This window comes from Cryptomeria japonica, chromosome 1 (genome assembly GCF_030272615.1).
Source record: "Cryptomeria japonica chromosome 1, Sugi_1.0, whole genome shotgun sequence".
Taxonomy (NCBI): domain Eukaryota; kingdom Viridiplantae; phylum Streptophyta; class Pinopsida; order Cupressales; family Cupressaceae; genus Cryptomeria; species Cryptomeria japonica.
Window position 1 is genome coordinate 146835732 of NC_081405.1, and position 17903 is coordinate 146853634.

Here is a 17903-nt window from a genome sequence, read left to right on the forward strand (position 1 = left end):
ATCAATTCGGTGTGCGCTGACAAGTATCTATCTCTAAACCTCTCCAAGAACGTACCCCAAGTGATGGTGTCAACAACTATGTCATTCTTATATTCCTCTTGCCTCCACCATGTGGAAGTTGACCCTCTCAAAAGATGAATAGAAAACTGTTCTTTCATATTGTTCTCATAACGATGCAATCTGAAGCACCTCTCTAATCTCAAAAGCCATGACTCAACTTCTACCCCATCCATAGATCCTACAAATGAAGGTGGTTGTAGGCATAGATGCTCTCTGATTTGATCTTCTAAATCATGAGGTGCCCTCTCTACAATTAGCGGTGCTATAATTGGTGGTGGTTCTGGTTGGTGATTGACTCAAGCTCATGCTCAACCTATCCCTCTATATGGATAGGAGGTGGACTCCTACTCCATTCCCTAGCCGTTGATCTATGACTCTATAAAACCTGATGTTCTATTTGATGACCTACTGAAGATAGTCTATCTTGTACTATCCCTATCAGGTTCTGCAGTGCATTCAAAATGTCTCAGTGTGGGTCAATGGGTTGTTTGGGAGGAGCTTCCTAATTCCCTTCAGGAACCGACTCTTCCTACCCAACATCTTTGCATACCATGCAAGCACGTCTAGGACCCCTTCCACGTCTACGAGCTTGTTATGTAGTCAGAGACATCCTACACGAGTAATACAATAAAATATATAAATAAATAGAAAGAAAATAATAATTTTAAGCAAAACGTAATGGAGAAAGGTTCCTAGTGTTGGGAACCTTTCTCTGATACCAACAAGTAGTACACAAACATTTGGACAAAAACACAACAACAATTTTTTTTTCAAAATGCTTAATTACTTGTGATCTATGTAAAGTTAGATGTGATAGTTCACTTAGTTTCACTAAACTGATAACTTAAGTGTCAAATTAATTAGATCTTTAATGTGAGCGATTAAATATTTTATTTAACTCTTATCTAAAGGGGAAATTTAGAACTTCTTCCAAGTCCATAAGCAATTTAATAATTAAATTATTTAGATTTTAACCAAGAGATGAGAACCATTTAATTTATCTTAAATATAATTACTAATAAATTATATTTCAATTTCTTTTAATTTACTAATAATTCTCATTGCTATTTAAAGCTGATTAAAATATCCCAATATCGACAATACAACTTTAATATTAATTAAATCACCCAATTGAATTCTTCAATTTTAACTATATTAGCATTAATATAATTTCCTTATATTATTTAAACAATTCCATAACCTACTATATTAATATTAATACAACTTCATTATATTAGTATTAATTAATTGAACAAATATATTTATAGGGTCAAAACATCATTATAATATTTAAATCATTAAAATATTTTCCCATTTCGACTAATTTAAATACATGATTTAAAAGCCCATTAACTTATTACATTTGTATTAAAATGGCCAATCACATTCCTTTAATTTAAAGATTGGGAATTCCCCCCCCTCCCATTTCTTCCTTTTTAAATTGACCATCTCAATTTTAAAATAGTTGACCTGATTTTTATATTTTAAAATAAATTCCCTTTTAGGGTTTCTAAAACCTACATGGGTTATTTCTATCTCCTATATTTTCTTTTTACAAAAACTAAACCCTAAGTCATGTTAGGATTCACCATGAAATATTTTCATGGTGGATTTATGTTTTATTGCAGAGCCTTTGGGTTTCCATGGCAGATGAACCCTTTGTATGTTGTGGGTTTTATTTAACCATGGTAACTGAGGCAAACGATGTTGAGTTTAATAGTGATGAAGGCAATTTTAACACGGACGATGAATGTTTGAAGGGGGGCCGAGTAGTGGTGGTGGCGCCGTAGGCAGCCACATAGTGGGTCGCAGCCCACTACAAACGTGACCCATAGTGGGTCGTGACCACAGTGGTTGCAACTATGAATAGGTCACCCCACTGCGGTCGCAACTTCATGGCAAAGCGGCCGTAACAACCACGACATGTTGCCAAAAGGAAGGAACCAAAAGTTTGCTTTAATATAATTTTTTGTTAAAAAATTATTCCTAGTTAATACGATTTTTGATATGAAATATATATATATATATATGTATATGTACATATACATATATATATATGTATGTACATATACATATACATATGTATATGTATATGTATATATGTGTATATATATATATATACATATGCTAGCAAGATTCCCTTCACATTCTCTAATATATATATGTGTGTGTGTGTATGTGTGTGTGTGTGTTTGAGTGTGTGTATTCACAATGTCTTTTCTAGTATATTTTATTTATCAACAACATTTATTTTGTTAGATAATATATATATATATATATATACAAGGATGTGCACACTATATTTTTCCAATGACGACTTAATTAAGTCCCATACCACAGACAAAGAGTTAATAACATTGATAGGAGATGTATTAGAGAAATTTTTTCCATCTTTTAAATCAAACACAACTGATTTTCCATTTGGTAAGCTTAGTAATTGTACCGAAGGGTATTCAAGATGCATTAGACAAAGGTGGTCATATATATAAGTTATGTCTAATTTTTCCTAAGTTTACTATAAACATTGACAAGAAAATTAGAGAATGTGAAGGGAATCTTGCTAGCATATCTCTGTCATATGCACCCCAATCAGTCTTGGCTAGCAATTTTGAACCACAAGTTTTGAGTATATTAAATAAGATCAAGAGTCTAAACCAAGAGAAGGACAAAATTTTGGGTAGAGTAGGTGAAGTGAGGAGTCTTATCACTCCCTGGATAGATTTATTGATGAGCAGTATGAAAGATTCTAAGGATGCTTTGAATAAGAGTGTTTTGACAAACAGACAAGGAGCAAAGATGCATGCCTATCTCTTTAGTGGGATGATCAACATTTTGGGGAGTTTGAAGAAGGCATGGGATAATCACTTGTTGTCCCTTAGGACAATTTTTGTGAGAAACTGTATAATTTTTTTATTTAACTATTGCTAGATTCTTATCTTTGACATTGTTGTCAAAGGGGGAGAGAGCAGAGTGAAAATGGTGTAAATTCTCAGGGGGAGCTTGCATATTCTTGGTGAGTTTTGAACTTTGGAGTTTTGAAATATTGAGTGTATAGTTCATTTTTCATAGTATTGCCATTAATGCCAAAGGGGGAGATTGTTGGCAAGAGACATTGTTTTGGTGAAGATGGATGCATGAGAGATGCCTAGGAGTTGTCATTGATGGCAACCCAGTTTGTAAATTACATCCAGTGTACATAAATTTGATTTACCGAAAGTCATATTGTTAATAAGGCATAAGTCTGGAAGGTGGAACATAGTAACCAATAGAGCATGAGATCATTGTGCACATCTTGATTTTGGTGGTGTAATTTTAGATGCAGTGATAAAGGAAGATGATTTGAGGTTCAAGGAAAATTATCTTGTGATCTTAATATCTGGTGTTGATTAATGAGTAAGATTAAAGGTTTGGTTTCTGGTAACTCAGTTAGACTAGAGATATTCTTGTGTAATGTGTGTTGCGCAATCATTGGGTTAATTTTGGTGATTGGTTTTGTGTTTGAGGAGTTTGAGCCAACTTGTATGAAGCCTTTTATCATTCTATTTTGGTCTGCATATGGATTTGTGAGTGGATTGAGCCGACCTAAGGTTACATGTTTCATGTTGTGTGTTATGTTGTTTTTGGAAGCCGACATAGTAAAAGATTCAAATTTGTTGATTTGGATATATAAGACGATTCATTTGAGAATTTTGAGATATGGCAAGTGTGTGAGAATTCTGTATGAGTGAATTTGCCAAGGTTGGTGGATGCTATTAAAGGTTTTGGAGCTCCAGTGTATGACAATGCAGGAAAACAGAGCAAAGAGACATAATAGTTGTAGAAGTTAATTAGTACCTAACCGGAACTGCGTTTTGGCATATATAGATGTTATACTTTAGTTCATTCATTATTGTAATGAATTGTATTCACCTGTAAGGTATTGATCCTTCCTCTAGGTTGTAGCCCTTTTGTATTTGAGCAGTGAGCTATAGGAAGTGTGCCTAAATGCAAGTGCATTTCCCTTATGTAATATTATCATACTTCTGACTATTATATAATAATATTGTGGGTTCAAACCCCACCATGGTTTTTCACTTTTTCGGTAGTAAAAGATGCATAAAATATATTTCAAAAAAGTTTTAAAAGGGTTGAAAATACAGTTAAAGGAATGTGAAAGATAAAAATATTTACAAGCCAAAGATTCGATGACTTATTGATGAAGCATAATTATTTGGGCAAACAATTAAATTAATAGTTTATAATCTAAACATTTTAACGGTCTGAAACACTCCCTTAAACTTATTAAAGGGAAGTTAGAATTGAGAGATTAGGAGGTAGAATTAGAATAGGAGAATATTATAACATATTATTATTACGTCATTGTCTTATGTTTTCCTAGGGTTTTCAATAGAAAATGTGTAGAAAATTCATGTTTGGAAAATGACAAAGTTGTTCATTGGTATAATGAGGAAATCATCATCAAATTATATCTAGGTTGTAATCTTCATGTTCATATTGTTGGCATCAGATTGCCATTGATGCCAATAGTTGAGAAGATGCAATAGATAGAGATGTAGAGATGAAAAGTTCTACAAAGAGAAAATGTAACTTGATAGAAAGTGTGCAAGGTGATAGCCTCACTCTCATTGGTCAGAGATGTAAAGACATGTAGATGCATCCATTGTACATAGATATAGTGATGCAACATTCAAGTAGGCCAATTTGAGCAATGATGAGTGCTCCAAAGTGGATATAAGATTGGACAAAGATGTTTGGATGATGCATGTCCTAAAGGTAGATGAGATTGGCTGAAGTGGTGTTTCTATGGAGTTGATGAAGAGTAGATTTGTTCAAGATGGTAGAGTAGATGTGGTTGAGTATGCAAGGAGATATGTGTTTTTTCAAGGTTGGTATTTTTGCAGGGAGCTTGTTCATGTTGACCTAACAATGTGGTTGTTGTCACTTTTTGCATGCTTGAGGTTATCGTTGAGAGATTTAATTTTGAAAACACATTTTGACTAAGATGGAGATTAATCAAGTCTTGTTGATGTTCTGCAACTTAGTATTGAAGCATTTAGGTTTTGTTGTGACTCTTCTCTTTTGACATGACTTCTTTCGGGCTGAGTAGACATCCAGAATCATATCGACATCCCTATTTTGGAGGGACTTTAGATGTGTCTTCTCGATATGTATTTTGGCATGTTTCTTCCTTTTGGTATGACTCTATTTCAGGCTTTGCAGATCCTTATTATCATACCAATATCCCCATTTTGGTATGATAGTCGATCAGGTCTTGGTAATATAGATTCTTGTTCGATGTAACTCGATAGTTTAGTAAGACCTATTTTAGTCTTTGTAGATGCCCTGTGACATGTCAATATTCCTATTTTTGGGTGACATTGGATGTGTCTCATCAACAAAGTGTTTTGATGAGACTTTAACTTTCGAAAAGACTCTTCTTGTCTCTTGTCAGGATTTGGTGCTATGCCAAAATGATCTTTTTTGTTGTGATGTGCAAGGTGTTTAGCTTAAAATTTTTCCTTTTTGTTGTGACTTTGCTTTTCAGCAAAGCTCTTTTTACTTATTGCTGGCCCTTTTGAGCTACACTGACATGATTATTTTTGTTGTGATCTACAAGGTGTCTTGTTGATAAAGTTGTTTTCTTTGATATGACTTGGTTTTTTGGTAAAACGTTTTGTGCTTCATGCCGCCCCTTGGTGATATAGCAATAGACTTATTTTCATTGTGACTTGCTGAAATTGTTTTCTTTTTGGTGTGATAACCTTTCGATAGAACATGATTTTCTTCTTGTCGGCCCATTGGAGCTATACCGACATGGGTCTTGTTCATTATGATGGATGCAAAGTCTTGGCAAAATGATTATCACTGCAAAGGTTATGATTATGGTGTAATCTGTGACTGGTTTGATTTGCTGGAATTGTACTTTAAGGAATAGCAGAATTATTTGGGGCAGTATTTTTAGATTGATTAATGGGTGGGATAGCACTTGTTTGTATCATTGGTTGAGTGTTCAACAGAGAGACAAAAGTATGTTGGGACAAGGATTACTATGATCTATAGGTGGGAAAGTTATAGGAGGAGCTTTCAAGCATCGTATCTTTCTCCTGAACTCGGTATTAAGTGCTTCTATTTCAGCCTTTTCTAACTCCCTTTTCAGGTCTTCATTTTCTTTCCTTATCCTTTCTAACTCAATCTCATGCTACATCATTCCCTGGGGTCCTTCTGCACTTCCTGACACTAGACCCATAGATCTATTCTCCACTACTTTCTGCTTCCCTTTGTCAATAACAGGTCTGATAGGCTAGGGATCACTATGGACCTCCCTACTAGGTTGTGATACAACTTTAGGTGCAGAAACAATATTTGGATCAAGGATTTCTATAATAACAGGACCCTTCTCTTTAGTCCCAGGTTCTACTTGAGCAAACAACTCAAGCTCTACAATCTGTCTTAATAACCTATCTCTTTGAATAAGTTTGGTTTTGGTTTCATTCTCCTTTTCCTTTTCTTTCTTTTTTCTTATGAAATCAATTGATGTACTCTTTGATTTAGAACCTCAATCTACTGAGACACTTCATCTTGGTTTGGCAAGGTTTCCTCTGAATCAGACACATTTAGCTGGTCCATATCAATTAGGCTAATATTTCCTTCCATAGTTTTGCAAATGGAAAAGCTCTATTACTTGTACTATGCCTATCTCTCCTAGAAATGCTGGTATTAGACAATCTTTGGTGAAAGGTTTGGATATCATCATTAGTGCCAAATAGGCCAGCATGAAAACCCATAATATCATGGTTAGAGTCATGAGAAGAGGCATTGGACCTTGCATATACAAGATGCTCAGAAGACTTACCCATTGGATTACTCTTTTGTTTCCATGACTGGTTTGACTGCTCAGGAATAACAGTTCCTCTCTGGCCCTTCTTGACTGGTTCAGGTAACCCTTCATGAAACTTCTCTTGAGGGTTTTTCTTCATATAAGCTCTAGTATTCCTTCTCTTATTCATCTTAGTAACCTTGTGAAGTGACTGTGATTTCTTCTAAAAGAACACTAGATTTTTTTTTACTTCAGAGCCGCCACCCAATATCTTGGGAATAAAATATATATCTTAACATAGTGAATCGCTTACAAGACACTTAAGAATGAAACTTTTGATCTTTAGAAAAGAATATAATAGTATTCTAAGATTCTATGAGATAGATCAAGGATTTTCTTTAGAAAGACAAGCTCAATAATTTTTAGACTGAAACCAAGGGAACCCAATCTCAACACTTTTATGCAATAAAGACACAAATCTGTAGTATAAGACTTATCTTATTTGACTCTCCCCAGCAGAGGCACCATTTTTGTTGTGGTGACTCAAATGGGAAAACTCACTTATAATATGATTGAACAATCTATACCAAAGATCTTTAGATTACTCCCCAACAGAGTCGCCTTTTTTGTTGTTCTCCATTTTAAAAACTTTTGTTTCTTCTCTTTAAAAGTGAAAATTACTGCCTCTGTGTTGCAATGGAAGAGAAAAACAAAATATTGAAATAAAGATAACAATATGAGCTTCCAGAATTGGGAAACCTCCTACACTTTAAGCTTATAAAAGCTTGGGCAGGTGAACCCTTTTAAAGACTATTTTCTCACAAAAATAGTAAATGGTTTGCAGAAAACCAATGTAAATTCTTGCAAACTTTCCTTATTGACTAGTACAACTAACCTGAATGGAAAATTGATTTGACTAAAAAAAAAAAGGATCACAAAATGCAACATAAACCAACAAATAAACCAGTGCCTTATCTGGGCAACAAAGTCATCTACAATAGATTGCAACTTGACAAGAGAACCTAGTACACAAATCACAAGTTCCTGATCTATCAACTCTAAATATGCCTGACATACACAGAGTCCTAATATGCACCAAATTTCATCATCAAATCCACACCAGAAATACTAATATCAATGACTTTGTTCAAATTATATTTATATTTTTCTCCTTAAGAAAAAGACTCAAAACAACATCAATAGATGCCTAGAAAATCATTCAAATAAGCAATCCTTGATTACTTAAACAGAATGAACACCAGTACAATGACATAGAGACAACAAAAATCTGAATTTAAATTCTTTGGACTATATATTTCATTCCTCTATCAGAAGGTTACAAGTACTTCATATTTGACTCAAAAATTGCTAAGCCAAAGGCCTGTATTAATTTTGCCAAAGTTTAACTACAAACATTTTTGTGTCACTTTTCTAGGTAGCCTTGGTATCATTTTATAAAAATTAGGATCCAACAAGCTTTGGACTACGTAGAAATAAAATCTTACCCTAACAGTCATTTATTGGAAAAGTTATATTTCTGTGCCATTGCAGTTGAGGGAGAAATCTAGCATTCTTTCTGGGATGCATGCTTCATTAATTCACTGGGCATTCATTTGGAAAATGGATGAAAGGGTAATTTCCTATTACCCAAGATTGGATACAACCACCGTCAGCTTCATAATGCCAATGGATCATCTTGTGCTAGAGAATTGATGAGTTATTATCTAAGAAAATACATAGTCGCGCACCATTATGTTCTTTGCACATCGCCTTGAATACCTTTCACCAATTTTTCACTTGGAACAAAATCTGATCCGATTCGCACATCTCTGTCGCTATTTCTTTTGAATATTTAAAACTTTTGGTGCCAACGGATTAGGAGGTCCTCTTTCTAAGAACCTTTCCTTTAGTCTCCATACTACGGCCTTTAAAGTTCGAACGTGTTTCCATTGCGGTATGGTGGCAACCGTAGATCTTCCTTGAACTTGCTTATTCTTTACTTCCTCTGAATTGTTCTTCCTACAGGTCCCACTGCTTAGTCGCCAAGTCGCGCCTCTTAGCCATCAAGCATATTTCCATTAAGACATGCCGACCACCATCAGATCATCCATCCAACCGTCAAATCCCTCTTGACATGCCCACTGGTTAATTCACCTAGGCCACCCTCTTCTCTGGCGGGCCTGCCATGTGTCACTTCCTGGTTTGCTTTGAACCCACCTAGATTGCCACCACAACTGCCACATCATCAGTCGCCATGTCGCAGGGATAACCATCAGGCACCTTTGCATAGCGGTATAGCAACAACCGTTACACTGGCACAAACCTGCTCGGTCTTTACCTCTTCATCTATCCATGCTATGTGTCAGTCTCTGATTGGCCACCAGATTCACCTGAGCATGGCCTCATTCGCCACCTCAACACCATTGGACCCACCACTTGTTATGGTTTGTTAGGCATCAGTCTTTTGGCCAAACCTCCCCTTCAGCAAGCCGCTTTCATGTTTTATCAAAACCCTACTTTCATTGACACCTTTCATGTCGATGAAATTGATGCCTTCAGTGAGTCCATTTAGAGGTCCATCAAAGCCAAGACCTTCTTGATGTTCATTTTGATGACATGCCAACTACCTTCCTTATGTTACCATTGGATCGCCACCTCATCTAATGTGTATCACCATGTAGCATCTTGTGATTGGCTCCAGGGTCCCTATCCTGCATCTTTATGTCAGGACATAGCGACAACTATTGTATCTTTTGTGAACATCGTTGATCCGCCTGACTTGCTCGCTGGTTATTTTGCCTTTCCGCTGCAAAATTTAGGTGCTTTGAGATGCGCGTGGGGGGCCCACCACTTCTAAGCTGCTACTTTCCAAAAGCCCATAAGCTTTGACACTTAATATACATGGAGCTTTGCATTTAAATACAACAAATTTCCCCCATGCGGCAAATGTAAGATAAATGTTCTATGCCTTGAAAGTTAATTTCTTTTGCAAACCTATTTTGGTGCCCAAGTAGAAACACCTTACACAGGCTGATTGCATCTGCATTGAAGTTTCTTTGCTTCCCATGTGCGATGTAGGGGATTTGGCGATACATTTGCCAAAAGAATTTGCCTGCAGGTTTTAATTTTTTTATGCCCTCACATTACAAAGTCGCGACTCATGCAAGAGAAATGATTGAACCTTGAACCTTGAACCAAAAGGTTCAAGGGTTCAAGTTCAATATGAATTACAATAATGCACTACAAAGGTTTAATTTTTTTAAATGTTTTCATGAAAAAGAAAAAACCCTAAACCCTAAAGATTTTATAGGTCCCAACAATCCAGATGAAGAGGAAATGTTGCTTTAGGCCCTATACCCTCCAAATAAGAGACCCAAGATCATAGATGTAGATAAGGAATTTGGGAACATGATGAACCTAAAAGTGGGAGAGGTTAATCCGATTGTCATAGCAGATTTGGGGATTGACATTGCAAAATTGAATAAGGCCCAAATGTAGTGGGTGGTGAAAGAGGGTAAAAAATCTAAGCATTTATATGAAGACCTGTTGAGAAGTTGTGGTCATGAAGTACCACAGATAGCTGATACTGGTGTAAAATGTAAGAAGAAATATGAAGACCAGATGAAGGAAAACATTATGCTTTAGAGGCAAATCAGGACTGGCAGGATAGATGTTGCTCATGCTTTGTTAACAAATAGGTTTGAACATTTATTGGAAGTTCTCAAAGAATTCTGGACAAACTATTAGAAGACTCTGGATAATATGGCTTCTCATAAAAGAAATTTGAATAGGCTGAAGGCATTGTTGAAAGATAAGAGTGCTGATGAGAAAGTGGTTGAGAAGATCCAGAGAAGGTTGAATAAACATAAAGAGTTTGGTGTGGACATTAAACAAGAATTTACAGATTGCAAAGATATTGTTAGGTATGGTTTACCAGATATTGTAGATGATACAGAGTAGTTAAAAGACAAAGAGCTTTGGATTGCAGAATGCCAGAATGTACTTAAAACATCCTTTGATGTTGCCCATGTAGATGTTTTGGATATGAAGGATACAGGTGAGCATATGGAGAGATTGGTTACCATGGAGATCGCTGTCAGAGATACTGTGTTCAACACTAGCACTCACAAGGACAACAAGTATTTGGAGCATATACAAAAGTGTGACACAATATTGGATGGCCAGAGTTGATTTTTTATTTTGTGTCTAGCAATTAAGCAGTTAGGTGTAAGGTTTTAGTTAAGTTTAGTTTAGCAAGATGAAAGGGTTTTTCCTTTGATTTGAATCTTTTGGCTCACATATATGTAGTGAGTCATTTTTATATCATGAGGGGTGATAGATAATTGCACTACTAGAAGGGTGGCAAGTGTTATGTTTTGGAAAGGTCTAGTAGGAATAAGAAGTTTATTTTGTGTAAATTGAATATATTGGAGTATTTGTAAGTGTAGTTTTTGTGTACACCCTTATTCCAGAAGTTAATATACAAGATTTCATGTTTGTATCTTCAGATCGTTGTGTGTAATTTTGTGTTTGATGAAATCATATGTCATCTTGATAAATCTTTTGGATTTACTGTGATGTGCCATCACATGATGTTGTACCGAATGTAAAATTGGGTTTTTATTGTTCATGCAACACATAATGAAACCTTCAAAGTGATGGTCTTATAATTGTCTCTTGAGTTGATAGTGATTCTTGTCCACAAAGTTATTCATTAATTGTCAGATAAAGGCATTGGTCTGTTATTGATCTTTGCTGAATAAGTTTGTATGCATTAGGTCCTTATCAAAGAAACATATCCTCTAATTTCTATGAGTACTACTCTTTTTCATAATTGCTTAAAGTCCTAACAATAATATTTTGCATAATACAACTATACTCACACTTATTTTATCAGTTTTAAAGGCATTCAATAAAAAGCACTTCTGTTAGCATAGTTGCAAGAAAACCTTTTCCATCCCTACAATTGCTAATTCTCATAGTTTAAATTCACTCAAAACAAACCTCTCTTGTGCTTGAGAGTGTAAGGTACACCCACCTGGGTTTAGGGGAGCTTAAAGTGCAAAGGGATTTTATCTTTGACCATCCCTATTCATTGGGCAAGGCTGATTGGAACAACTGAGGATTAGGCAAGTCTTTGGTTTTCCAATCTATGGTTTTGGGCACCAACAGATTGGCGACTTTGCTAGGGAGTTGTCATAGGAAGTGTTCAGAGTCTTTGGTGGTTTGTTTCAGACTCTACTAGAGGAAGGAGCCTAGAAGACTAATAAAAAATATTGTTCCTCTTAGGAGGTGGCGACTCTACATCTAATACATGAATAATAGTTGGTATTTTGAGAAAGTAAGAGAAACCCCTAGGAATTTATCAATAAGATTAATGCAGGGAAGAAGGTCTTTGCACAAGGAACAAGATAATCTTGTTCAGTTGAGTCCAAAGAAAAGATACAAAGAAAAGAAATCAACACCAAGCATGGCATTTGGGGGTTATAAGAAGTCTCCTAGTAGAGAGGATGGCTCTTCATCTGTGATAAATTTGAAAATATGGAGGAAAATCCTTTCTATACCTTAAATGCAAAAGATAATAATGGTGGCCATGATGAAACCCTGATTGTTGAGGAACAAAAGGAGAGGCAATGGGATAAAATCATACTTAAAATGGCTGACTTAAATGGAGATGAATCAAAAATGGCAAAGGCTCTTAGGAGACAACCAAATTGGGTATTGCAAAAGCTGGGATTAAAAAGAGATACAATTCAAAGCCCTAGGTCAAAAGGGATAGAAGACGAAAGTAAAGGTGAGGGAAGTAGGCGAGCAACTCCTAAATATAGTCCCCCTCATATGAGAAAAATAGAGCAGCCTTTTGTAACTTTTGATGACCCATAATTAAATGGAAGTAGAAGATGGAGGGATGTGCATAGGGATCAAAGTGAAGAAAGACAAAGAAATAGCTAGAATAATGGAAGAAGGAATGGCAATGGGGGAAATGATGGGAATTGGAATAACAAAAATAGGGGTAAAAATATAAATAATGATAGAGGAGGTAATGGGTATGGTAGTAACCAATATAATGGAAATAATAGACGTAACAATGGCAATCATGGAAATGGTAATGATGAAAATAGAAACAACAATAATGGCAATGGAGATAATAATGGGAACAATGGTAATAATAGAAATGGAGGTAATAATGAGAACATTTTATGATGGTGATTAGTTTCATGTGATATTCCTTCCTAATGGAACAAATCCTTTCAAGGAAGGAATACACACTTCTCAAGAGATCATTCCCTGCTAAGGGGCATATCATACTTGCGAATAATCAGAACCATAGAAGATGTAAGATTTCCAAGAGAATGAAGGAAAGAGAAAAGGTGTAGTACTCATTAAAGATGCCCCTCTCTAAGAAAAGAGGAAAACCAAGGAAAATTTATATGCTCACATAAGAATAACCCTATGCAAGAAAAGAGATCTAACAATGAATAATGCACAAAGATAGAGATAAATGTAAGAAAGAAGAAGAAAAATGGACTTCATGTTTCTTCCCCAAAGTATGTTAAAGTAACAAAATACCACCACTTAATGATAAAGAGCCCCCATGAAATGGGATAATTATGCGATAGGGTGAAGAGAAACATGAAGGGAAAGGAAGTGCTAAGGCACGATGTTTTTACCAAGAAATATAGCTAGATCCTCTGTGAGACAAACGTGTGCAAGATCATATTGTAGTTGAACGAATTTCTTTAATGCATAACATTTTCAAATAGAATGAGACTATAAATCATGAAAAATGCAATATTCAATACCTTTCACTTCCTTAAGAGTTTTGTTTTTATTTTGAGAAGGAAAGGTAATGTTCTTGTCATATTTCAATCTCCAATAGATTCTTGCAGCTAATCTATTAGGATGGTAAATATCATCTTCCCATGAAGAAGAAGGTTTGTTAGAAGAAGGAGTTTCATTATCCATAATTTTAATTTTGCCACTATCTATACCATCTTGAATAGATTTTTGATAATCAGGGCAATCATCAAAATTATGGTCATGGGTTTGATGAAATGGACAAAATGGACACTTTGAAGAAGAAGTATTCTTGTGGGCTCTCTTGATTTGTTGTTATTGAAGGTAATCCTTAAAGTTTTGAAGTCTAAGGAATTAATCCATAGAAAGAGGGGCACCACTTCCTAGGCCTCTTGTAGTAGTTTGTGTAGTTGGATTTATAGGAACACGAATTCCATGCTCAAATTTCCCAATTCCTTGTCCTTTAAGACCTTGTTTTGTAATTATATGAAAGCCACGACTATAAGAATGTTGCAATTGACTAGATGGAGGAACATAATCATGAATTTCTTTAAAATCTGATGTGTAAGGGGGCAGAAAAGGATTTGTAGATGAAGGAGGATTATCATGTGAAATGACAACCTCTTTTCCTTTATCAAGCTTATCCTTTTTGGAAGATTGGGGAGGAATATCTTCATCATCTAAAAGCTCATTTTTGGTGATTTATATGTGAGGGGAAAGGTCATGAATAAAATGCATGACATCATCCTCCCTACATAGACTTTGATGTTGAAGATAGGTCCTAGGAGAATAAGGAGGATCTAAGGATGTAAGAATGTTGATGATGTCATATTTCCTCCCTTGCTCAAGGGTATGTGTAGGAGAAGAAGATGGATCCATATTACCTTCCAATTTTTGCTCTCTTGTAGAAAGATCATTGGGTAAAGCACTAGATCTCATTTCATCCACACAAGATACCCTAGAAGAGGTACAAAGATTAGGATGTCTAGGTTTAGGATCTACAAAATATTTAAGGTGATTAACATAGTAAATGCATTTTGTTAACAACATCACCATAATGCAAAATAAATGATACAAATCTAAAATTAAAAGTCTCTTAAGTGAAATTTGAATTTGCAACATCACCATATTGCCATTAAATGATACAAATGATATAAAGTCTCTTAAATGATATAAATGATACATAATGCAACATCACCATATTGCCATTAAAAGTCTCTTAAGTGAAATTTGAATTTGCTGGAAAATAAAATCTAAAATTAGGACCTTTTTATGAAAATTAATTTTAATATTTGAATTTGATGAATTTTGAATTTATGCTTGACCTTAGAGAGTGTTAAATTTGATAAAATTCACTGATTTTCTGTATCTGAGTAGAAAAATACAGTTAATTTTGTCTCTCAAAATTTCAAGAAAAAATCCGAGGACCGTGGTGGGAATGCACATTGTCAAACCAACTTTTTTCAAAATTTTTAGGGATGATAGAGATTATGATTTTAATGTGGAATCCAAAAAAAAAGTTGATTTGGAGATCTCTAGATTTGTCAAACTTGCAGTCAAAGGTCGAAAATAGAAGAATCTTAAAAATTAGGGTTTTGTGATTTAACCACTAAATTTTTAGAATAAAGAGATAGATTTGAATTGAAATTTTGAAATAGAAATCAGATCTGAAACAAGCAATTAAAATTTTACACCTCACAAGCTTAATTTGCTCAAAATGAAAAATTAGGATTTTTATGCAATTAACCTCGAAAATTTGCAAATAGATCAAACTTGAAAATGAAAATTTCAAATTAAAATTGCAATTAATCAGATCTAAGAATGAGAAATTATAATTAATGTGTAAGACATTGGGTTCACCAAAATGTAAAGTGGAAAGTTGGATCCTAGTGACTCCCCACCCAGGAGAGAGAAAGGAAGCCACTAGGCTGATTTTCACTTGGGAAGAACTTTACATTCAAAAGAGGGGATGAATCCACTAGATCCAAATATGAGGGAAACAAGGATGTGAATTATGAGTGGATTTCAAGTGGTTGAAGTGTGATTTACCCTCTTTTGTAAATGAGAAAGTTGACTTGTTGACTATGCGAAAAAGAGAGAGAAAATGAGTGAAATGAGGAGCTACCGGTTTGGGATCGCACTGTAACTTCAGATCTGAGCTAATTGAACTGACGCAGATCTGCCCTGCAAATTTGGAGAAAATTTTGCGGGAATGTACATGGTCCGCCACAAAATCCGCAAAATGAAAAGGGTTCTTCCGTCTCTGCAAATGAAGCCCAAACTTGCAGTTACAGCTACACACCTGCTACCTACACACAAAAAATAGAAGAAAGGGGGGTTGTGGATAGGGGTTTGCCTTAGTCAAACTCTGATTGAGGAATCAACCTTGAAAGAAAGTAATTGCAAATGCTTGAATGTAAATAATGGAGATGTATACCTTGTAGATCAGCAACTTGTTGATGATGATTGCTTTGCTTCTTGAATATAACCACAAATGTTGTATGATGGCATGTAACATGAAAAAACCCTAACAGACACACATTCTTGGAAATGAATGTTGTAATGTTGCTCCAATGGTTGAATGAAGAAGACTAGAATGCTTCAATGCTTGATGATGACCCTGAAATCTTGTATCTTCTCCTTATGCTCTCTATCTATCTATCCGTTGTCCATCCATCCGTGAATGAGGGTAGACCAAACATAGGTCCACTCTAGAAGGTGGGGACAGGGGCACCACGCCATAGTCCTAGGGGGACAGGGGCACCATGCCCCTATCCTGCCCTATTTTGGGGCCCGAATAGGGTCTAAAACATACACAAGACATAAAAGAGGAAGGGAGAAGGGTTGGAAATGCAGAAATAGGTCCCGACTAGGGAAGGAGATGTCATTGCCAAGGTGAGGACCCCAAATATGGTTAAATTTGTAGTGGTCACAATTTTATGACACTACAAATACATACCAGAAATCACAACTCTACAATATAGAATGAATAGAAAAACTAGTCACCACAAAAGACCTCATAACTTGATCACATCACCTTCCAGAACACTAAAACTCATGCTAAATCAACTGATGATATTAATCTCTGAATCCTTAAATTCGCATCATCATATCTACAATATACCAACCAAACCAACTCTCTGCAACACTGAAGCACAAGAACACAAGAATTTGTTGACATCAATGACAATAACACATGTTCCAACAACTCTAATATCCAACACTAGGTCCTCATTAAACTTATGTGACCGTTATGAGGCCCTGAATTGGGCACTTTTTGAGAGAACCATGTTGTTGGGCACCATTGTCCTAATTTTGGATCAAGGCGCCCAGTTCCATGGTCTTGGAAATTAGGGCTCCATGTTTGGGAGGAGACTATGGAAATAGTGAAAAAGCGTGTTTACTAGGTTGTATGAGTAGAATTAGTGCTTTCATTAGGCCTCAAAAGATAAAGTGCCAAAATGAGGTCTAAGTGAGGACAAAATTGTAGGTGAGTACAATTTAGGATGCTACATATCTATCAAGATTCATGCAAGAACCAAAAATGTGTCATTGGAAAGCTACAAAATGGGCACTAAGTTATATCTAAGGTATAATGAATCATGGTTTGAAATATAAAAGGAGTGATCGATTCTTCTTGTCAGGATACATAGATGTAGAATATCCAAGTTTAGTTGGTCAGAGGAAATCTGTTGGAAATATGTGCCTCAAATTAACTTGACTATGTTCAAACTGATCAGAGTAACCTATCCCAATGAAACAGTTGGTGGTGTGACTTTTGCCGATGGGCCGTGGAATCTCCTTCCTATGATCAGTTGTCAGTTGATCAAGTCCGAAATGATCCAATGGTTGTTGCTATACCACAATGGGAAGATGATTGTTAGTTAATCCTTTCACCTTGGTGACCAAGTGGTGGGTCCTTGCAAGAGAGAACTCAAGTGAAGTTAACTGGTGAGCAAGTAAGGGATGATTGGATGACTTTCACTATACCACATGATGGAGTTGCATGAAGTTTATCCTCCGTGACTTGGTGACCAAGGTGGGGCCTGACAAAAAAGAGCTCCATTTTGGGTAGTTAGTTAGGCTATGCTAAGATGGTAGGGTAGGGACCCCAGAGCCAATCAAAGGGTGCCACATGGTGAAGCGCAGAAAGAGAGATCAAGCGGATCAAAGAAGATTGGATGATCAGGATAGCTATTTGGTTGTCTTTCTGATGACTCGATGGAAT